The sequence below is a fragment of the Mauremys reevesii genome, unplaced genomic scaffold (genome assembly GCF_016161935.1).
Source record: "Mauremys reevesii isolate NIE-2019 unplaced genomic scaffold, ASM1616193v1 Contig173, whole genome shotgun sequence".
Taxonomy (NCBI): Eukaryota; Metazoa; Chordata; order Testudines; family Geoemydidae; genus Mauremys; species Mauremys reevesii.
In genome coordinates, this window is record NW_024100797.1 from 26,538 (window position 1) to 50,921 (window position 24,384).

Here is a 24,384-nt window from a genome sequence, read left to right on the forward strand (position 1 = left end):
CTTGCTGTTCTGTTTTACTTTAATATGGACACAATAGCAAAAATATGTGAGTATTTTAAAGAACTCCGACCCCCTGTCTGTCATCTCAGAGCTTAGTAGCTTATTGGTTAAGAACTGAGTGGGTCTCAGAGATGGAGCTACCCCATCCCCATGAGGAGGGCGGGGTGTTGATAGAGGTCCATCGGTTGAGTTACTTGCTGAAGACATCAGTCCTCAGAGCTGTCATCTTTCTCACAGTAATAAATGCCCTTGGAAATAAATATTCCACGGCTTTGAAGGAAGAGCAGCCTGAGATGCAGAAATACATCCGATTGGGCCCTTCCAAGGACGTGACAGTTTTGGGAGGGACTGCACCTGTTGGGTTGGAAGGGACAGATACGTTTTGATACATGGCACAGCGAGGCAGGGATAGGAGAATTTGAACAGCTGTTGAAGCCGGTCTCCCAGCTGAGCCTGAATTTATCTCCTCGGTGGCCCAAACATATTTTGAGACCCCTTGCTTAGCACATACAATTGGACATTTTAAAAGGATATATCGATGGTTCTGACAACATCATAACATCTGATCAAAAGGTGCAAAAATTAGAAATTCAAGTCAAGCAAATCATTTATTGGGTGATTATGAAACAATAACTCCACGATCCAGTGACAGACCTGGAAACATACAAATTACAGAGCCAGTCACACTGAGCGGCATAAGGGCAGCTCTCTCTGCTACAGCCAGAAATATCACAGCAAGATAAAGCGTCCCTGTGATGCACATCCCATGCGGCCCCACCCCGTGCACAGGGCTCCTCATCGGCAGGTGGCTGGAAAACATGCTGCATAGCTTGGAAATTAAGGCGCTTTCTGAGGTGCTGGGACCTGCATGTCACAGCCCAGCCTGTCCATGGGCCTGCTTACAAATCCACCTAGAAGGCAGAGTGCAGTTGGCATCATTCCACCTATTCAGCTTCTTTGCGCGTGTCTTAACACAGTCTTCTCTGCCTCCTGTCTCCTGATGCCAGTTGTCTGGCTGATTCTCCGCCCAGAACCTGCGGATCAGAGTGTTAACGTCTCCGTGGAGAACCACAGCCAATTCCTGAGCTCAGTTCTGCTCTGTGGACTCTGTTGCTGGCAGGGGACCAAGACACCCAGCAGTGACGCGGTGAAGCGACGCACCCCCCGGCCACCCCTCAGAGTTCTCCACAGCTCTTGTGGCCATGGTAACGAAGGGCTTCTGACGGCCGGGGGTAGCACCTGCCCTGCGCCTGACAGGCCAGCAAAGAGCCAAAGTCAGTGTGTGGCTCCAAACGCTGAGCAGCAGCAACTCGGATCTCAGTGCCCAGAACCAGAGCAGGTGGCACAGCACATCCCAGGCACCCCCGAGATGGGAACGCAGGAACGGGGAGAGAGGGCAGCGGGGGCCAGTCATTAACTTCTCCCTGGCCCTGCTTATGGGCCCCACCCACGGCCCCCTGAGGTCACTGCACCGACTGCAGCTGGCTCCGGCCATGCCCCCGGCCCCACAGCCTCCCCGTGCCCAGCCTGACCAAGGGGAGAGCGCAGCGCAATCCCAAGGAGAGCGGGAACCTGCCTCATCCCACGACTTCCTTTCTTGTGAAAAGTAATAGAGGTTCCCACCGTAAAACCTCCAGCCCCTGGGGAGCTTTGTCAGCACATCACCTAGGAGCAGATACTGAGGTGAGATGCCCGGGGACACACGCAGGGAACTCAGGGTTTCTAGTGCTGCATTTCCCCTGCCCTTCAGCTGTCCAAAGCCCAGGGAGCTTCTGAATACTGATTCTCCAGCATCACAATAAGAAACTTTTGTGGCCACGTGATGGATCCCAAAGAGCGCTGCAGAAAGCAGACACCACGGGGTCACTGCCCCAGCACTGAAATGCAGCTGCATCTGGGCTGGAGCATGGGCGCTGGTCCCAGTGCAGAGCAGCACAGCTGTAATGGGAAAGGGAGACTCACTGTTCAGTTGAGCTGGCAGGGGAATTCAGGAGGGGAATTTAGCTGCCCAAGGTGGAAGATCTCCGGTTCAGTATCAACAATTTTCAATGATCATAAGTGGTGAAGGTCTCGGGTCTTTTGCACTTTGGCACCTCCCACAACACCCTGCCGGGGACGCTGGCTCAGGGATGGTTCTGAAAGTAACGCCCCATACGCTGAAATGCCAGGATCACTTTCTGCCTGTGACCTGACGGGTTTGGAGCATCTAAGAAGACCTGATAGCTGGATGCTCCCATTAGGCTAACGAGGCCTATGGTGTAATTTAACTCCACACGGTGTGGGCCCAGGTGCACGGTGATTTTTAATGGAAGAGAACTCGGTGCTGGAGAAAGGCACTGCGCTGTAAGCCTGGGAGCTGAAATCCTCCGTTCATCTTCAGCACCAGCAGAAACAGCACCAGCCAGCACTGCAGCTAGTACTTATTGCAGTGACTTTGCACTGCTGCTCGTGCTGCACTGACGTTGTCCAGATGGATCTGGATTTCTCCATACGCTGCACTGACGTTACCCAGCTGGGCTTTCAGCAGCCGGACTCCTGCCTGTGCTTCATCCAATAGCTGCAGACCTAGAACAAAGTCACAGCGACGTCAGTGGAGATGCAGAACACTTGATTATCAGCACGTGCCATAGAGCAGCACCTGCAGGCCCCTGTGTGCCAGGCGCTGTATGGACAGGAGGGGTGTAAACGGTCGGACTCACCCCTGCGGCGCCTCCTACTGGTTACTCCACAACTTAGCTCTTTTTCCAGTCCGGAGCGCCCTCTGCAGGCTGGTGATCCACCTGCTTTACTCTCAGCCCCATGTCCCTCCCTGGACCCGGTGCCCCTTTGACTCTAACTGGGTCTCCCCCTCTCAGGGGAACCCCGCCACCACGCTTATCCCCACTTGCCTCAGAATGGCTACTGCTCAGTCACTATCGAGCCCCATATCCTGGGACAGACTGCAGTGTCAGCCTTCTAATCACTGGCAACGGGGGTCGGACCTGCTGCTTTGCCTAGCCTTAGGTTGCCCCCTGCAAACCCCAGTACCACTTAGCCCCGTACTAGGCCGCAGGCCTGGGGCTTTCCTAGGCTGGAGCTTTCTCAGCCCTCAGCCTTTTCCCCATCCTGCTTCACCCTAGGTACTTATCTTAACGTCTAAGCAGCCAGGCCCATCTCTCTCTAACCACAGAGAGAGACTCTCTGGCTTCCTGGCTGATCTGGCCTTTTATAAGGCCCTGCTACTCAGTTTGGGGCGTGGCCCCCATCTGCAGCCACTTCCCCAATCAGCTCAGCTCTGTCAGGCCACATTTTAAACCCCTTAAAACCCCGGAGCAGGGTCCACCCTGCTACAAGGGGACAGTCCCTGCTCTCAACAGCTCACAGTCAGAATAGACGCGAGGTGGGAGAAATAAAGGATGATTTTCCTGCAGGGGAACTGAGGTGCAGGGAGAGGTGCACAAGATCACACAGGAAGTTTGCAGCAGAGCTGGGAATTGACCCCAGCTCTCCTGAATTCTAGCCCTGTCCCCCCAGTCTCCCCAGCCACCTCTTCCCAATCGCTCCCCCCTTGTGAGCTGTGAGTGGGTCCCCTGCAGCATGGGGCAGAGCTGGGGCTGCAAGAACATCCGTGGCCCCGAGCCCTGGCCTGGGGCTCCAGGCCAGGATTTTGAACAGCCCAGCATTCAGGCGAGTTCTGTGCCGGGGTTTAGTTCAGGCCCATTTTCTGACTGGACGCTGAATAACCTGATCCATGGACGGGTTTGTATGTGCAGCCCTGTGCCAGACAGACAGACAGTTGTGAGACGCGGCCACAAGGGGGCGCTCTGCCTCCAGCAATGGGACTGTGGCAGGTACCCAAATTATTGGAGCTGCACAGGGAGGGCTCTGGGACTGGGGGGCAAATGGAGACCCACGAGTGCAGCTCCACTGACGTCCTGCTTACACCAGGGTCTGAATTCGGCCCTGTGTGTCTCATGAGCTGCATCCATCTTTCCCGCCAATGCAACCCTGACAATACAGGGGCCAAGGTGAAAACTATGGAGCGAAGGGAGCAACAGTGAAAGGACGGAAGATGGTGACCACTAGGCATCCTGCGCAGGAGCATGGGGCGGATGCAGCCAGCCTGCCACTGCCAGGAAGGGAGCTAGGAGGGAGCCTGGAGCAGCCACCCATCCCTGGGAACAGAGCCTCCGCTGGCAGAGGAAGGTGCAGAGCAGCAGCTCGTTAGACGGGGGACGGGACCACCTGGCAGGGAAGTCTATGGAGAGGAGCAGGAGGATGCCAGGCACCCACCATCCCTGTAGTCAGGAACTGACACTGGTCCCCAAGAGCCTCCTCCTGCGACTTACTGTCTGATCCCTTTGCTGACGCGTCCGAGGCATTGTCAGGCTGCAGAGAGACTTGGAGCTTCTTCAACCGCTTGCAGCTTGCTCTGTGCCCGGAGTTCTAGAAATCACACGTCTGCAGGTCAGCAACTGAACCGAACTGCGGCTGGAGACCAGCCACGCCCAGAGAAGGAACATGCTCCGAGTGCGAGGCTGTTCTCTATGACGTCTTTTATTTTAATCTTGGACAGCTCCCCTCCTGAGGAGGGACACCGGCAAGGCCAAGGCCCCGTTCGGGTCTCTTGGCTGGTCTATGTTGCACCGTCATAACTCCAGCATAACAGATTGAGATGAAATCTCAGGAACAGACGCCTCAGGGCATCATGGAAGCCCCTTCACGGGAGGTTTTCAAAAGGAGGCTGGAGCCGTCTGTGTGGGATGTTTCAGACACAACAAATCCTGCATCTTGGCAGGGGTTAGACTAGATGCCCCTGGGCTCCCTTCTCACCCGATGGTTCTGTGATTCTATGATCTCATTTTCCTGTGTGTTTGTGCAGCACCTAGTGCTATGGAAAGCAGGACCTGAGTGCAGCTTCTGGGCACTGTGGCTGTCCAAGTGCCGCCGTGACAGCGCTGCTCCTGGTGTGTCTCAGGGCCTGTCTGCTAACTGGCGGCCCAGACCCTTAGAGGTGTTCAGGCCCCAAACTACTAGTGATTTCTATGGAAACCAGGAGCCCAAATGCCTCTGAGGATCTGGGCTTGCAGACTAATGGCCAGCTGCTCAGATGGTGTCAATCTGACTTCAGAGGAGCTACTTGATTTACACCTGCAGAACATCTGTCCCTAAAAATCAGCTTTCACTCCCTTAGTGCTGCAGGGTCAACACAGCGATGCCCCAGGGAGCCAGTTTCTCTTCCAGCTTGTGCATCATCAACAGACCTTTGATCTAAGTGCTGCCTGCGGAATCTTTCCCGTGATCCATCGTACGCCTCTGGCTCCTTTCACGGCAGGATCTGAGCACCTCACAGCCTTTCATATATTATTTAATGTCGCACAACACCCCTATGAAGTAGGGAAGTCTCCTCCCCGTTTCACAGGTAGAGAACTGAGGCAGAGACAGGTCTCATAGACCTTACAGCCAGAAGGGCCCATCATGATCATAATCTGACCTCCTGCAGGCCACAGAACCTCGCCCACCCACTCCTGTAATAGTCCCATAATCTTTGGCTGAGTTACTGAAGTCCTCAAACCATGATCTAAAGACTTCAAGTTACAGAGAATCCACCATTTACACTAGTTCAAACCTGCAACTGACCTATGCCCCAGGCTGCAGAGGATGGCAAAAAAACCCAGGGTCTCGCCAATCTGATTTGGGGGAAAATTCCTTCCTGATCCCATTGAAAGGTGGATCAGGACCCAGTTAAATGGGAGACTACAACAGGTAACCTGTCTGCCAACAGTGGCCAATGCCAGGTGCCCCAGAGGGAGTGAATCTAACAGGCAATGATCAAGTGATCTCTCTCCTGCCATCCGTCTCCATCCTCTGACAAACAGAGGCTAGGGACACCATTCTTACCCATCCTGGCCAAAAGCCATTAATGGACTTAACCTCCATGAATTTATCCAGTTCTCTTTTAAATGCGGTTGTAGTCCAAGCCTTCACATCCTCCTCAGGCAAGGAGTTCCACAAGTTGACTGTGCGCATGTGAAGAAGAACTTTCTTTTATTTGTTTTAAATCTGCTGCCTATTAATTTAATTTGGTGACCCCCAGTTCTTTTATTATGGGTATAAGTAAATAACTTTTCCTTATCTACTTTCTCCTCATCACTCATAATTTTATATACCTCTATCATATCCCCCCTTAGTCTCCTCTTTTACAAGCTGAAAAGTCCTAGATTCTTTAATCTCTCCTCATATGGGACCCTCTCCAAACCCCTAATCATTTTAGTTGCCCTTTTCTGAACCTTTTCTAGTGCCAGTATATTTAGTTTGACGTGTTATTAAAGAATAGAAAGAGAACTTAAAGAAAAATGAAGATTTTTGTTTTTAAAGGGATAGTTTGGAAGAATAGACGCAAGGGCTAGTTTGGTATGTTATTAAAGAATAAAAATATTTGAAAGAAATGTAAAAGGTGTATTAAATATAAGGGTAGGTTAAGAAAGAGCATTTAAAAATATTAAATAATATTGAAAAATAGGTTAAAAAAGAACACATGGCAAAACAGGGCATTTACTAAGGCAGAGACTATTTAGTAAGCTCATGGTACAAATTTAAAGCTTGGTTAAGAAAGAACCATTTAAACTATTAAATAGCAGGATAGGTTAAGAAAAGAGCATTTAAAAAGAGTTAAATAAAAGAGAAACATATAAAGGTAGGTTAAAAGAGAGAACAGGGAGAGAAAAGAAAGCCCCTTTGCAAATGGCAAAGATAAACAGCACGTGGTTGAGTGAGAGAGAGAGTGAGGAGCGAGATCTTACCCTTCCGACTGTGAAAGTTATATTAAGTTTTGTAAAGGAATAAACACTTTAAAAGAGAAGCCTGTCTGAAGACACATTCCTTCATTTAGCACTTTTGCATATGCATTTCAATAAAAAGTGACCATGCAGAAACATCCCAGGGTTAAAAACAGAGCGAACCTGTTTATAAAAGTAATTTGTAATGATAAAATGTTTTCCCCTATGTTTTAGACTAACATTGGTCATTTTTTAGTTAGGACAATTTGAAGCAGCGTGCTTCTTCAGCAAAGCCACTGGTAGCAAAAACAGCATCTGTGAGCCAGTGGATAAGAGACTAGATAAGATAAGGAGGAGCTTCTATTTAAACAGGTCTGATGATGAAAGATGGCTGCACCTAGAAGGCCCTGGCCAACACCGGCAGTTAAGCCTCTCATGAACAGACATTATACGATCACTGCTATGGGACCTGAAGAGTGTTTGAGATGGGTCATGGGAGCGGGGAAACAGGGATAGTTAATGATGCCTGTGTGACGTTATTGATATAATCTGAGACCATATAGAACATGGTTGCAACCAAGGTCGTGTAGTGACACTACATCTTATGTAAAGGCAGACATATAAGGTGTCTAAGACCAGGTTATGGGTTGCTGGTTATGATTATGCTGTCTGTATGTATGTATCATTTTGTAGTTGAAGTTATGAGTATTGGCTCTGCACTGTCTGTACTTCAAACTTATGCTGTGCTTCTGGGAGACACCCCAGACAAGTTGGCGTTAGCTCTGCCTAGCCTGCTTGATGGCCCACTAAGGACCATCAGCTACACAATTGACCCATTGAGAGAAGGCAGATAAGCCTTGTAACTCGGCAAAGTATGCAGGGACTTGCCCATGTGACTCCAGACTCCATTTTGCTGTAATTTTCCACAGTAAGAACAAAGAGGCGTTTACACCTAGAAAAGACTATCAAAGGCTGATGCCTCATCTCCATCTAGTCTTCAATCCTGCTTCTTACCTCTGGAGGGACTTTGCTACAAACTGAAGCTCTGCACAAAGGACTGATGACCCATCCCAGCGGGGGATGTACTCCAGAGACTTGATTTGAACCTGCAGTTTATTCTATCACTGCTACAAGCCTGAACTAAGAACTTTGCCATCACTGCATGTAATTGATTCCATTTAACCAATTCTAGCTCTCATCTTTACTTTTTTCCTTTTATGAATAAACCTTTAGATTTTAGATTCTAAAGGATTGGCAAGAGCGTGATTTTTGGGTAAGATCTGATTTGTATTTTGACCTGGGTCTGGGGCTTGATTCTTTGGGATCGAGAGAACCTTTTTCTTTATTGGGGTGTTGGTTTTCATAACCATTCATCCCCAGGACAAATGGCACTGGTGGTGATACTGGGTAACTGGAGTGTCTAAGGAAATTGCTTGTGTGACTTGTTGTTAGCCAGTGGGGTGAAACCAAAGTCCCCTTTTTCTGGCTGGTTTGGTTTGCCTTAGAGGTGGAAAAACCCCAGCCTTGGGCTGTAACTGCCTTGTTTAAGCAATTGGTCCTGAATTGGCACTCTCAGTTGGGTCCCACCAGAACAGCATCGTCACAGCCTGTACGCACAAGAACAACGTGGTGGAGAAACACGAGGCCAGACCGCCGGACCAAGATTTGTTTGAGACTCCCCGGCGAGGAGAACCCAAACAAATCAAACAAAGGTCTGTACAGAGATGAGGCACTGGTACATTGTATGTAAGAATGTTCAAGGGATGGTTTGGCAGGGACCCGGTCACTGGTGCTCGGTTGGCTGGAGCCTTTTGGATCAAGCCTGCACAGAGACATGCTGCATTTGTTGTCGTTTGTTGTTTTTAAAAGCTGCATGCAGAAGGGGCCTAAAAGGTTGTAAAAGGTTTTAAAAGCTGCATGCTGTGACAAAGTGCAAAGATGCCTCACACGTAGTTCTTACTGTACATTTTTCAGCAGCTGAGCGATGGGTCTTCAGAGGACTTGGCGGTTCTGGACACCGACAGCCCAAGGGCTGAGCGGATTGGGCCCAGTCTGTTGTGGCCCAGACCCAACAGCAGATGCTCAACAGAATGCTGAAACAGAGGGGGATGCTTATCCTATAGGCCTGTACTATCTAAAGCTGAGGGGGAAATTCGGTATTAAGCCTGTGCGAGTTCATAACCGTAAAACCACAATGAGTGCAATGGTGTGAGCAGCTGTGCACGGAATCATCAAACACTGCCTGAGAGCGAAACAAAATGAGGATTGTCCTGGGTGCCCCATAGATGCCCTGGTCAGAGGCATCATGACTTTAAACTGTAAAAGGAAAGAAATTAGCAGTAGTTTGTGTCTGGAGAGTGTGTTAAATATCGTCATCACGTTGGGATAGGCACTGCAGTGCCTCTGTTTAACCCAGGAACATTTAGCTCTAGGGGCAGAATTGGTGGAGAAAGTGACAGAGGCCGAGGACCCAAATGGCATTTTAGATGAAATCATCAAACCAACAGATAAAGGGGGAAAGTCAAGGGGTGGGGTGTTCTTCAGATAGGCTTCATGCGGTCACAACGCGACGGCTTTTGTCTTTTACTATCAGTAAATGGAATAAAACACTTGTTATAACTTTCACAAAGTGTCTTTCACTGCAATCTCACCATTTCTTACAACTGTAACAGTGTTTAAAAGGCTAGGAAAGACGTCTGTGTAAAAAAACAAGCAAACCGAAGGGGCGACCCTAGAGCATTGCTAAGGCAGACTATCGTGCATGGATCACTGGCAGCCTTACTAGTCTGATCTGCTTTAAAATGTAGAGAACGCCACAGCTCCAGCCTGGGATGTATTATTTTAATAAAATCTATGGACCCAAACCAAACACAGGAGCTTGTACCTGTGTCTCAGCACACGGGTTGCAAACATTTAAAAACAGACATTCTGATAAGGCAACAGAAAATTTCAATCTAGAAGTCCTAAGAAAATGAAAACTTAATCTAACTTTCACATGGATTTGTTAAAAAGTGGGGAGGAAAATAAACTTCTCTCTGATCCACTGATTTACCGAATAAGGGGAATATAAACTGGCTGTTACTAAGGTTCTGTGGTTTTCACTCTAGGGTGTTGCTGCATGCTCATTTTTTAAAATTGAAACACACACATAAAAATGTTAAATAAAGGGCTCTGTCTTGATATAGGCTTAGGTAATAATTGGAGATATACCAATCTCCTAGAACTGGAAGGGACCTTGAAAAGTCATTGAATCCAGCCCCCTGTCTTCACTAGCAGGACCAATTTTTGCTCCAGATCCCTAAGTGGCCTCCTCAAGGATTGAACTCACAACCCTGGGTTTAGTAGGCCAATGCTCAAACCACTGAGCTATCCTTCCCCCTCCTGTTTGTCTTTTAAAGTGTTTTTTCTTTTACTAAACTTAATATAACTTTCACTTGTATTTGTTAAAAAGCAGGGGAGGAAGCAGCCTTCTTATCTCTGATCCACTGGCTCACAGAAGCTGTTTTTGTTAACAGCAGCTTTGCTGCAAAAGCATAATATTTCAAATTGTCCTCACTAAAAAATGACCAATGTTTGTCTAAAACATAGGTTAAAGCTTTTAAAAACTCTTAGTTAGTAAGGGCTTATGGTTTTAACCTTTATTAACACACCTTTGTAAATGTGCTACATGGCGAGAAAGATGCTTGGGGTCTGCTTTTTTTAGCTAAGAAACAGTTAAGAGTTGTGGAAGCAGGGAAAGAATTAATAAGGATTTGAAGGGGATATTAATGCATGTCAGTCAGTTAGCAAGAGTTAGGCCATACTGTAACCCTAATGACGTGAGACTTGTAGAAGCAAGGATAGTGCGAGGCGAGAGGACAAGAACTGTGTACAAAGTTATTACGACCTTGTAACTGATAACCAAATATGCAGGCTTGCTTTTCTTAGGAGTGAGACAAATAAGATAGCAGAATGGCTTATGTATAAACAAAATGTAGTGTTGCAGAATGGCTTATGTATAAACAAAATGTAGTGTCTGTATTATTGTTAGTTATTGTCTGTAACAAAGGTATAAAGGCTTGCTGTAATTGTTTACCAGTTGAGAGACCTGTCCAGGACTGGGGCGACCCTGTGTCCTATGGCACTCTCTCCCTCCATTGTAATTACTGGAGAAATAATAAAGTATTTGATTTTGTTGCACCCAAACAAAAAGCGAGAACTGAGTTTTTCTCCGACAATTTTGGGGCTCGTCCGGGATGGCAACGCCCACGGACCCACAGACGGCTACTACGGATCATTCCCCTTCGAACCCCATGGCGCCACATGAGAGGTATGAGACCTTTTGAAATCTCTATTGGGGTATCGGAGGAGGACTGTCCGTGAGGACGTCTGCCTCTATTGGGCTCACGCCATCTGAACTTATTGACTGTGCAGCAAGATCAGATGCAGAGTGGTATTGGGGAAAGGCCCCAACAAGGTTAGTTTATAGCAGTATAGGGAACTGCTGAGTTGGCCAACAAGGTAATGCATAAGGTAATGCATAGGTAAATGCATTAGAATGCACCGGTGCTGAGGGGTTTTTACCGCCTCAAGAGGGGTTGTCATACTGCCTCATGGTATTGGTCCAGGTAAAGATGCATCGTGGTTTAAAAAAAAAAAGAGATAAAGAAGAAAAAAGAGATAAAAAGGTTAAAAAGAAAAAAAAAAAGAGGCCTTGGTGTGTGTGTGTGTGTACACCAGTGTGAGTGGCTGTTACCGGAAGACGCCCAGAATACCCTGTGAAGCTAATGCTCATGATCAGGACTACTCTAACGCAAGCCTGGTAACTAGTGGATCTTTAGGAGATCCGACCCACGGTGGGCTGACTCAGCCTGGCATAGTCCGCGAGGAAGCTGCCTGGGTCTAGGAATGTGTGAACCCATCTTCCTCCCCATTCCTTTCCGTGTGGGCTACTGACAGTCTGATCATCTCACTGTATGCAATCAGATTAAGCGGTGCCGTCAACCAGAGACTCGCCAACGCTCTTTGCTGAAGGGAGGTGTAGGAGAGTCGTAGTCTTCTTCGTTAGTCTCTCCTGTGTGAGTGCCCTGTAGGGAAAGATCCTTAGTTTCTGAGGCTAGCGCGACAGGGCACCCTCTCTCTGTGTGTAAGTGGAAAATGGGTAAGGGACAGTCTAAACATTCCACCTCACCCCCTAAGGGTACCCCAGCATATTACATGTACGTACATTATGGTCCTAAAACCTGCAGGTATTTAGAGAATTGGAATCTTCACACTCGTGAAAATCCATCTAAACAATGCCCATTAGAAGGTACCTTCAATCTAGATAAGATCATACATCTCAGAGGAGCTTTTAATCACCAAAGAAAAGCCTCTGACACAGTGTGAGCAATTTGTCTAGGAACGGGTTAATTTGAAATTCAGCTTAGCCCAGAGATAAAGGAGAAGTTGTTTTGTGTTCAAGGTCAAGAATCAGCGCGGACTATGCTAAGTGCAAAGAAAAACTGCTTTCAGCCTCAGCTGATGTGGAAAAATAGAGACAGAGGCAAACCAAAGGCAGTACAAGTTACAGAATTGAAATTACGTTTGCAAAGCTTAACTTGCCAGTGAGACATGTGTGAGTATTAAAGTGGCTTAAGGCTTGGGGCATTCATATTTTTCCTGAGTGAGGTGGGAGCATTCCCAACACTCTCCATTGTTGTTTTATTATTTTTAATGAAGCTTTAAAATTTGGTTATATGGTGTGTTTTCTTCCCCCAACCTCCTGCAGTGTCAGTCTGATCACCTGACATGAGGGATAAATTGGTAACAGAAATTTGTCACAGTTTGGTGAGCAATTAAGAATGGGGGAGCCCTGCAGAATTTACACCATCTATCTGTTTTACCCTTGTTATTTTATGTTTGTTTTGTTTGGTACTGTTGGTGTTATATGTTAAGAATAGCATGATTAAAGGTAAGCCCTAATAGAATAAGGAAACACTATCTGGTTTTGTTCTGTTTTGTTTAACCGGTTACTGTTGTTTTTCTGCTCTGTTCATTTGGGCATTGGGTGTGTGAGCGGAACTGAACTTCTCGTTCGTAATTCCTCAGAGTGGAAGCCATGTGTGCGATGAAGCTCTGAGGTAGTATTGAGATCCTTCTGTCCCGCCCCCTGTAATGGACAATGTAATAGAAGTAGAAAAATCTGGCTTAGACTGTAATTTTCTCTGCTTTCTGTGTAATTTTCTTTCCTGTTTAAGTGTCAGCAGACAAATGGGTGGGTCTCTGGGTAGACCCCCTAAAGTGGTTTGGATTATATGTTAAGTAAATGTCCTTTACCCAATGGCCATGTATTTTTGCCCAGGTGGCAAGCCTTACTAGGGAGGACTCGGGTAGTCTTGTGAGTAGAAATGTTTTAGGGAAAAGACCAGAAGGGTGGGGGCTAGTTGAGAAGCCCACCCTCCTGGCTAAACTGGTTGTGGAACAAGCTAGTGCCCATGGAAGGGACGATTCAGTGAGAAAAGCAGGATCAGCCCAGGCGGGCAGGCAACAGACAAAGAGATTGGAAAACAGGTTGGAAACTTTTGAGGGTGTAGTGGAAGGAAGGAGTAAGTGAATATAAGCATGAGGATTTCAAATAGTCAGGAGGATATTTGGTATGGTGATTTGAGTTGATAACAGTGACTGTTGGGAGACAAGCAAGTGATTTTAAGGACCATGAAAAGTTGACTCTGTAGTTGCTGGAGGGAACAGCAGTTGAACTTTGTAAACATGCTAAAGAGAAAAGTTTTTGGTGTCTTTAAAATGTTTGTAAATAAATTCAGGCAAAGAAATTATTACATTGCAATCATTTGGCTATGAACAATTTTGTTAAATTAGTTGAAGAATGTATACAGTGCTATGTAATGAAAATTGTATTAGGCTCTAAGGGCACTGTAAGTGGTGGTGTTTTCTTTCAGTGTTTAAAAGTTAAAAGTAAAAAAAGCAAGCCAGAAAGCATCTGTGTTAATGCACATTATCTAATTGATAAGGTAGAAGGGGTCCGCTGAAACCTGGGCTGCCTATGAAACACATACGAGAAAATATGGGGTAATTCCTCTGTTTTGCCTAGAATCAACAAGGGTATTTGTATATTTTAAGCAATGATTGCCTGTCCAGAAGGGGTGGACCTCTGTTTTTGTCTTTCAGATAATCAAAGAAAACTAATGCCAGCTGAACAGCATTCAACATACCATGCATTTACTGACAGAAAAAAATTATGTTGTGTGTTTATGTTCTGTCTTGTGGTGTTTGTCTCGTGGCCAGAATTGTTGTGTTTAATATTTTCATGGGATGGTCTGATTTAAAATCAAGCAGAAGGGTTGAAATGCAGATACTGGTTCTGTTCAACTTAGAATACAAAGTGTTTGGATACATCAGAAAAATGTGATATACTGAAGTCTTATACATTTTCTTCAGTAAAAGAAAAAAACTACATTGGCCAATATTTTTAATTAAAATTGTTATTAAAATTTGCATACCAACAGTCTTTGGAAGCAAGGACATGAAAAGTTAACCCACTCCCCATATTGTACAAGGGATCCTTCTGGCTACCTCAGACTTTTAGCCAGAGGGCTGGGGATGGTGGAAAGCTATTGGACTAGAGGTTATATTAAGTGAACTTCTCAAAGTGGGTGTGCTTGTCCTGGCTTGTTGTTCCAAAGTTCTGTAATAAGGTTATTTTAGTGAAAGGGTATATGTGGCATACATTGAATAATAAGACTAATGTACTGTATAACAGTAATGTTTATGTGTTCATGGTATAAAAGAAGGTGTATGAGTAAAGAGTAAAAGTTTCCTTTGTAGGTTAAAAAAAAAGCCAAGAAGGGAGAAAAAAAAGAATAGCTAACATGCTCAGTCTAAGGATAAGGCGCTGGCCCCAGTCAAGGTCCCCGCTCATGGCTAAGACTTGGCTGACTACCAAGGAAAGGGGGGGATGGTTGCTGCAGTTAAACGAGATTGGTGTGCAGCGGGCAGCCCACCCTCCTCCTTGGGGACCTTTTGTAAATATTCAGATTGATTTTATTTAAATGTCTAAATGTTGTGGTTATGAATATGTATTAGTTTTAGTTGATGTATTTACCAATTGGGTTAAAGCTTTTCCCTGCAGGAAAGCAGATGTCAGGACTGTTGTGAAATTTTGCTTAAAGATTTTGTGCCACGTTTTGGCATCCCTGTGAGTATCAACAGTGATCGTGGAACTCATTTTACTGGACAGATTGTAAAGGAGTTATGTGCAGCTCACTGCCCACACCACCCACAGTCTGCTGGGACAGTGGAACGCCAGAACGGGATTTTAAAAAATAAACTGGCCAAGATTTGTGCTGAAACAAACTTGAGGTGGCCAGATGCCCTTCCTTTGGCACTGATGAGTATGAGAGCCATTCCCAATCGAAAGACTGGACTCAGCCCTCATGAAATTTTGACAGGACGCCCAATATGACTACCAGCTGCACCCCAACTAACCCTAGCTCAGATGGACATTCATTTGATGGATAACATAATGCTTAAGTATTGTCAGGCACTAATGAAATATGTTAAGTCTTTTTATACACAGGTGAAGGAAGCACTACCAAAGGATCCTGTGCAACCTTGCCACTCGTTGGAACCAGGAGACTGGGTCTACATAAAGATCCATCCACGAAAGACTGCTTTGGCTCCACGCTGGAAAGGCCTTTTCCAAGTCCTGTCGACTACCAACACCGCTGTGAAGTGCCACAGACTGACTGCTTGGACCCATGATTCTCACTGCAAAAAAAACCCTCCACATCAGGAGAATTTTCCTACTGATGATTAGCCTATTCTTTCTTCTAGTTCCACTGTGCTTCTGGACAGCAGGAAAAAGGATAAGGTGACGTGCTCGTAACCTCTCCCTTGTCCACTGACATCTACTGTGCCTTTAAACTTTTCTAGAAGAAGCAAAATCATTACAGGATGATGTCCTGGTAATCTCCCCTGTAGAATGCTGAACCACGACTGCTTCGGGAAAGAAAATAGAACACTCACTCCACTGACATTGCCAAAGTCCAGGAATTCCTGCCTGAAAAGAACATTAAGAACTGACCCTGGTGAAGAAACAAAGACTTACACACTGGCAGGAAGAAAATTTTGTGGGAACCATGCTTGGGAATGTGGTATTAATTGGATTTTGGGGTTTATTCTACAGGCTGTGCCCTGTGTTTTGGCTAAATCCTTCAGTATGTATTGCCCTCCCTAATTGGATTTTAAATGACATTGCCCTTATCCAGTTTTCAGATCACTTCTACATACCCAGATTGCTCACAAGGGGCTGCCATTAGATTAGCACAACAAAAAAGCCTGGGTTATTTCCTCTGGACAAAAAGGGAATTGACCAGATCCCTGTGGGCTGGGGCCAATAGTGTAGTAGCCATTTGGACTATTCTTAAAGGCCAAGAACATGATAAGAAATTGGGCCAACTAGAAAAGGCCACTAGCCTTATTTTTGAAACTCAGCTATCTTAAGTACAGGCTGGAGTTGGTGAGTTACATGTCATTTCCACCCTTAGTTCTATGACCCAGAAGTTACTGACAGAGATGGTATTGAATATCACTGAGGCTGGGAAGGCATTGCAGTGGGATCTAGACCAAACTTGGCCCACTGCCCTTACAGACACATCAGGAGTACCATCTGATTTATGGTCATGGGAACATACTTGGACACTTTCTGGATGGCTGTGTGACCATTTACAGTGCTTCTTCCAAGCATTTGGACCGGTTAGGGGGGTGTGGGCTCCCACATACCGGATCCTGCCGGGTCCATGGGGAGGATGCATGTGGGACTGTAATTATTTACCGAGACATCTGGGAAATTAGACCACCTGGTATACCTAAGTGATTTCTAGACAGTACCCCTAGAATAACACCTGACGTTTTGGATAAGAATGGAGAGTCAATGGACATTTTGGCCGTTAGAACCACCACAGCTCAGTGTATCTATAAACTGAAGCCAGGGGAAGTTGTCACTGTTTATGACAATATTTGCTGAGAGGGTGGAGGTCAAGGAACTACCCTAACGGGACACCCACTTTTTTTCAAGCTAATGATAGCTCTGTGTACGTTAAAGCCACCACATTGCAAGATATACATATTAATCTTACCACTGCTGCAGGCAATCATATCATTTTCTGGCCTGCAGATAGAATGTTGCAAGTAGCTCTTAGATTTCAGGTATATTTTAATTGGACCAGAGTAGTGCCTGATCGGTTTCAAAATTTGCTTTCATTGTTACCAGAGGTTTAAAGAATCTCTGAATTGCAAGGGCAAATTCACATGCTTCAGAATATATATCAAGCTGAAAAGAATGCCTTTCATACAGCTTATAGAGTGTTTACTTTATATACTAAGTATGATGTCTTGTGCTTTGTAACCAAAATTGTACAACGGCCCCATTATATTATTCCTATGGGAATGTTATTGTTTGTAGTGTTGTTAGTTAGCTTAGGATTATATTGTTGTTGTTGTTGTTGTAAAAATACGTAATAATAACAATACCTTTCATGTTCATGCTAATCATGCTTTGTCATTACATCCAATCAAAACCCCTAAGGTTGAAACATCTGATGTAGAATCTGAAATCCACGAATTAATGCAAATAGAGATTTGAAAATATTTGTTGTACTAGAAGTACAAAAGGGGGGAGTGTGGAAGCAGGGAAAGAATTAATAAGGATTTGAAGGGGATTTTAATGCATGTCAGTTAGTTAGCAAGAGTTAGGCCATATTGTAACCCTAATGACGTGAGACTTGTAGAAACAAGGATAGTGCGAGGCGAGAGGACAAGAACTGTGTACAAAGTTATTACGACCTTGCAACAGTCTAACCAAATATGCAGGCTTGCTTTTCTTAGGAGTGAGACAAATAAGATAGCAGAAAGGCTTATGTATAAACAAAATGTATTTGTTGCTTTTTACCGTCTGTATTATTGCTAGAAATTGTCTGTAACAAAGGTATAAATGCTTGCTGTAATTGTTTACCAGTTGAGAGACCTGTCCGAGACTGGGGTGACCCTGTGTCCTATGGCACTCTCTCCCTCCATTGTAATTACTGGAGAAATAATAAAGTATTTGATTTTGCTGCACCCAAACAAAAAGTGAGAACTGAGTTTTTCTCCGACAATCCCTAATATTATATTTTTACTAGAGCATGAAATTTCTATCCATAAAGATTCTAAGGAACATGTGGATTCGCTTAAGATTTTTACTTCATTTCATAGAATCATAGAACTTAAGATCAGAAGGGACCATTATGATCATCTAGTCTGACCTCCCACAAGATGCAGGCCACAAAAGCTGACCCACCCACTCCTGAAATAATTCTCTCCCTTGACTCAGCTGTTGAAATCCCCAAATCCTGATTTAAAGACTTCAAGTAGCAGATAATTCTCCAGCAAGCGACCCCTGCCCCATGCTACGGAGGAAGGTGAAAAACCTCCAGGGCCACTGCCAATCTACCCTGCAGGAAAATTCCTTCCGACCCCAAATAGGGCGATCAGCTGAACCCCAAGCATGCGGGCAAGACTCTCCAGCCAGACACTCAGGAAAAAGACTTTCAATATCCCAACATTGACCCTCGGTACTAATTACCAGTGGTCGCACGTTATTGATCTATTGACTAAATCACGTTATCCTATCAAACCATTCCTCCATAAACTTATCAAGCTTAATCTTAAAGCCAGAGAGGTCCTTCGCCCCACTGTTTCCTCGGTAGGCTGTTCCAGAATTTCACTCCTGATGGTTAGAAATCTTCGCCTAATTTCAAGCCTAAACTTCCTGACTGCCAATTTATATCCATTTGTTCTCGTGTCCACATTAGTACTGAGCTGAAATAATTCCTCTCCCTCCTGGTATTTATCCTCTGATATATTTAAAGAGAGCAATCATATCTCCTCTCAACCTTCTTTTGGTTAAGGAAAACAAACTGAGCTCCTCAAGTCTCCTTTCATACGACAGGCTTTCCATTCCTCGGATCATTCTAGTGGCCCTTCTTTGTACCCGCTCCAGTTTGAATTCATCCTTCTTAAACATGGGAGACCAAAACTGCACACAGTACTCCAAATGAAGTCTTACCAACGCCTTGTATAACGGGACTAGCACCTCCTTATCTCTACTAGAAATACCTCGCCTAATGCATCCCAAGACCGCATTTGCTTTTTAACGGCCACATCACATTGCCGACTCATAGTCATCCTGCGATCAACCAGGACTCGAGGTCCTTCTCCTCTTCCGTTACTTCCAACTGGTGCATCCCCAGTTTATAACTAAAATTCCTATTAGTCATCCCTAAATGCATAACCTTACACTTCTCACTATTGAATTTCATCCTATTACTAATACTCCAGTTTACAAGGTCATCCAAATCTCCTGGAGGATATCCCGATCCTTCTCCGAATTGGCAATACCTCCCAACTTCGTGTCATCCGCAAACTTTATCAGCCCGCTCCTACTTTTGGTTCCGAGGTCAGTGATAAATAGATTGAATAAGATCGGACCCAAAACTGAACCTTGAGGAACTCCACTGGTAACCTCCCTCCAACCCAACAGATCACCTTTCAATACGACTCTGCAGTCTCACCTTTAACCAGTTCCTTATCCACCTCTGGATTTTCATTTCGATCCTCTCTTTTCCAATTTAACCATAATTCTTCATGCACCGTATCAAACGCCTTACTGAAATCAAGATATATTAGATCCACCGCATTTCCCTTGTCTAAAAAATCTGTTACTTTCTCAAAGAAGGAGATCAGGTTGGTTTGGCACAATCTACCTTTCGTAAAACCATGTTGTAATTTGTCCCAATTGCCATTGACCTCAAGGTCCGTAACTACTCTCTCCTTTAATATTTTTTCCATGACTTTACATACTACAGATGTTAAACTAACAGGCCTGTAGTTACCCGGGTCACTTTTTTTCCCCTTCTTGAAAATAGGAACTATATTAGCTAATCTCCAGTCAAACGGTACAACCCCCGAGTTTAGAGATTCGTTAAAAATTATCGCTAACGGGCTTGCAATTTCACTCGCCAATTCCTTTAATATTCTAGGATGAAGATTATCCGGGCCGCCCAATTTACTACCGTTAAGCTGTTCAAGTTTGGCTTCTACCTCGGATACTGTAATTTCCAACCCCGCACCTTCATTCCCATCAGTCACTCTGCCACTATTACTAAGCCCTTCATTAGCCTCATTAAAGACCGAGGCAAAATATTCGTTTAGATATTGTGCCATGCCTAGCTTATCCTTAATCTCCACTCCGTTTACAGTTTTAAGCGGTCCCACTTCTTCTTTCTTGGTTTTCTTCCTATTTATATGGCTAAAAAACCTTTTACTATTGGTTTTAATTCCCTTCGCAAGGTCCATCTCTACCCGGCTTTTGGCCTTTCTCACTGCATCCCTATACCCTCTGACCTCAATAAGGTAGGTTTCTTTGCTGATCCCTCCCATCTTCCACTCCTTGTACGCTTTCTGTTTTTTCTTAATCACCCCTCTGAGACGCTTGCTCATCCAGCTTGGTCTAAAACTGCTACCTAAGGACCGTTTTCCCTTTCTCGGGATACAGGCCTCTGACAGCTCCTGCAACTTCAACCTGAAATAATCCCAGGCGTCTTCCACCTTTAGATCCCTAAATATGTTAGTCCAATCCTCTTCCTAACTAGTCGCCTTAATTTAGTAAAGTTAGCCTTTTGAAATTGTAAACCTTAGTCTCAGATGCAATTTTGTTTATCCTTCCATTTATTTTGAACCGAATTAGCTCATGATCACTGAGCCAAGGTTGTCCTCTACAACCATTTCCTCAACAAGGTCCTCACTACTCACCAAAACCAAATCTAAAATGGCATCCCCTTGTCGGTTCAGCTACTACTTGATGAAAGAATTCATCAGCTATCACATCTAGGAAAAGCTGAGCCCTATTATTATTACTAGCATTTGTTCCCCAATCTATATCCGGGAAGTTAAAGTCTCCCATGATCATACAGTTCCTATTGGTATTTACCTCCTTAAAAACATTAAAGAGTTCTCTATCCATATCCAGGCTAGATCCCGGAGGTCTATAGCACACCCCAATCACTATCCCAGGGGAGGCTCTAGTAGTTTTCTTCCCTAATGTGACCATTGCCCAAACAGACTCCGTATTATCCATTCCATTACTAGTTATTTCATTACAGTTTACCTCATTATTGACATACAATGCTACTCCCCAACCTTTACCTTTGTTTCGGTCTTTCCTAAACAGCACATACCCTTCCATACCTGTACTCCAGTCATGACTACTGCTCCATCATGTTTCGGTTATTCCTACGATATCCGGTTTCAATTCTCGGATCAGGAGCTCTAATTACTCCATTTTGTTACCTAGGCTTCTCGCATTGGTGAACAAACATCCTAATTTTTGCTGTTTGGCTTCTCTCACCTTTGTTACCCAATTTGGTAGGGACACAGTACCACCAGTATGACCTATTGGTCTAGTATCCATCCCCCCCGCCCTTCCTTATGTCCAAACCCCTCCTCTGGCTATATCCGTTCTTATCCTGTTGTCCTCCTCTCAATGTTTAAATTTGGCGTGAGAGTGCCTGGACATCTCCCAACCGTCTCTCCCCAATACCTAGTTTAAAGCTCTTTCGATCAGATGAGCCAGTCTCCCTCCTAGAAGTCTATTTCCTTCCCTACTCAGGTGGAGCCCATCCCGTGACAACAGTTCTCTGTCCCCGAAAGCCTCCCAGTGCCCATACATCCCAAAGCCCTCCTTATAGCACCATTTGAATCTACACTTTCTTTCACATATAGTGCCACTCCTCCCCCTGCATGACCTGTTCTGTCCTTCCAATATATTTTGTACCCTGGAATGATTGTGTCCCATTGATTGCTCTCAGTCCACCAGGTTTCTGTGATGCCTACTATATCAATATCCTCCTTTATCACAAGGCACTCTAGATCACCCATCTTATTATTTAGACTTCTAGCATTTGTGTACAAGCACGTTAAAAACGTGTCCCTTTTTATTAGCCTGCCTTTTTCTGATGTGCCAGATTCTTTTTTATGTGACTGTTTATCATCTGATCCAGCCCTTACATTATCCTCTTCCATCCTCTGCTCCTGACTATAACCTGAGATTATCTATCATCAGACTCTCCCTAAGAGAAGTCTGTGTCCGATCCACATGCTCCTCTGCAGCAGTCGGCTTTCCCCATCTCCTAGTTTAAAACTGCTCTACCTGGGTGCAGTAGAATGTACTTTCTAGCACAGAAAGTCACTCAAAATACAACCCATTTCCAATTTAATTCCTGGCCCTTTTTGGAAACTAGCCCTCCCCCCATGTCCCAAAGAAAAGCAATTATTGCTGCAGCTCTGAGCACATCCTCAAGAAACATTCCAAGGAACGCAGGAGACTCCCTCTGCTGTCAAGACACAGTCATAACCGCTTTGGAACTGGGCCAGTTCTTTGAAAACATATGTACCTGAGACGCAAATCAGAGCGTAAGAGTAGAAACCCAGTTCCGTTCTCCCCCATCTAACTACCACCGGCGGTTAGGGTTGCAACCTGTGGAAGTGTGTCATGATATTGCAACATCAAAAAAAATATGGGGATGCTGTTAATGGCCTTCGGTCTATTCACCTAGTTTATGGGCAGTGTTAGAGGGCTTTCCCTCCACCCGCCCACTTCCCTGGTTCTTGTCACGCAGACAGCAAGCGGCAAAAGACCAGAAGTCCAAAGTGCAGACAGTGCGATGTTTATTGGGGTTAATGTCCAGCAAACTTGATTCCAATTTCCCTGACTACTTCCTGTTTGACCCCAGTTTATATAGTAATATTCTCAGCTATACCTTAACCAATCATTGTACTGAAATCTATCTAACCAATCCTAACATACTGGAACATAATTCTCTAACCAATTATATCCCACTACCCTAATTAACTGACACCTACCAAAATTAATTACACAGCAGAGAGAAACAGTTAGAGAACCAGACAGATTAGCAATAGGAAAGTGGTGGAACAAAAAAATAAAACACACAGAAATGAGGGTTTCGCAACCACAACCATTGATAAGTGATCTCTTGCCAGACAGGCTGCTGTCAAACTGAGCTCCTCACCAGCGGGTGGCTGGGAAATATTCTTGCTTGGAAATTAAGGCGCTTTCTGAGGTGCTGGGACCTGCATATCACAGCCCAGCCTGTCCATGGGCCTGCTTACAAATCCACCTAGAAGGCAGAGCGCAGCTGGCATCATTCCACAAATTCCGGTTGAATGGATGGATGTGAACACAGTCTTCTGCCTCCAATCCCTTATGCCAGTTGTCTGGCTGATTCTCCGCCCAGAACCTACGGATCAGAGTGTTAATGTCTCCGTGGAGAACCACAGCCAATTCCTGAGCTCAGTTCTGCTCTGTGGACTCTGTTGTTGGCAGGGGACCAAGACACCCAGCAATGACGCGGTGAAGCGATGCACCCCCCGGCCACCCCTCAGAGTTCTCCACAGCTCTTGTGGCCATGGTAACGAAGGGCTTCTGACGGCCGGGGGTAGCAACTGCCCTGCGCCTGACAGGCCAGCAAAGAGCCAAAGTCAGTGTGTGGCTCCAAATGCTGAGCAGCAGCAACTCGGATCTCAGTGCCCAGAACCAGAGCAGGTGGCACAGCACGTCCCAGGCACCCCCGAGATGGGAACGCAGGAACGGGAAGAGAGGGCAGCGGGGGCCAGTCATTAACTTCTCCCTGGCCCTGCTTATGGGCCCCGCCCACAGCCCCCTGAGGTCACTGCACCGACTGCAGCTGGCTCCGGCCATGCCCCCGGCCCCACAGCCTCCCCGTGCCCAGCCTGACCGAGGGGAGAGCGCAGCGCAATCCCAAGGAGAGCAGGAACCTGCCGCTCACTCCAGACTCCCCTGGCTGCACTGAGTCGACTTGGGGCCAGACCCAAAGCTGGTGTAAATCCCTGTGGTTCATTCAAGTCAATGCCGAGTTACCCCAGGGGAGGCTCTGGCCTTGGGTCTCAGTGGGCACTGAACAGACACTCCGTGTTGAGGCTCCTGCTCTCAGCAAAGGGGCATTAGCAGAAATTCCTGAGGGGATTCACTGCTGTCGTGGCAGCGCCCGGGGGCCTCCCTCAGGATCGAGCCCACTGTGCCGGGTGCTGCATAGACACCAGGGGACGCACAGACGCTGCCCGAAAGAACTTGTGACCAAACGTGTAATAAATAATCACTTCTCTCAAGCTTTACTCACCCCCTGCTTGCGTCTGCTCTGTATACTGTGCCATCCGCCCAGCGCCAGCGGCCTTCTGTCTTCCGGTCGGTGAGTCCAATCCAGTGAGTTTGTCCCTGGGTCTCCTTGGAGATAAACTCCTACACAACACAGTTTGCAGCATGTGCAGGTCACCCAAGAGAGGCTGCAGGATGCAGCCGCAGCTGTCTGGGCTGAACAGATTTTGGGGGAGACGAAAGGGCGTCTGGTGGTGTGAGCAGGGCACTGGGCAGCGGGAGACGCGGTGTCCTGCCCTCAACGCTGACAGTGACTAGCTGGGAGGCCCTGAGGGAGCCCTGGAGCAGCTCTGTGTCTGTGTGTGCATCTGTGTCACACCAGCCCCCTGCCCTTGCAGGAGGCAAAGCTCGGAGCAGAGA

General features: G+C 46.0%; 1 long non-coding RNA gene across 1 annotated transcript; it reads right to left on the reverse strand.

Moving 5' to 3' along the window:
- Nucleotides 1-595: 595 nt before the first annotated feature.
- Nucleotides 596-24,053, reverse strand: LOC120393269. Its single transcript, XR_005591987.1, has 2 exons — nt 23,990-24,053; nt 596-1,034 (listed from the first exon to the last, which is right to left on the reverse strand). It is a non-coding gene; the product is annotated as an uncharacterized LOC120393269 (long non-coding RNA).
- Nucleotides 24,054-24,384: the final 331 nt, after the last annotated feature.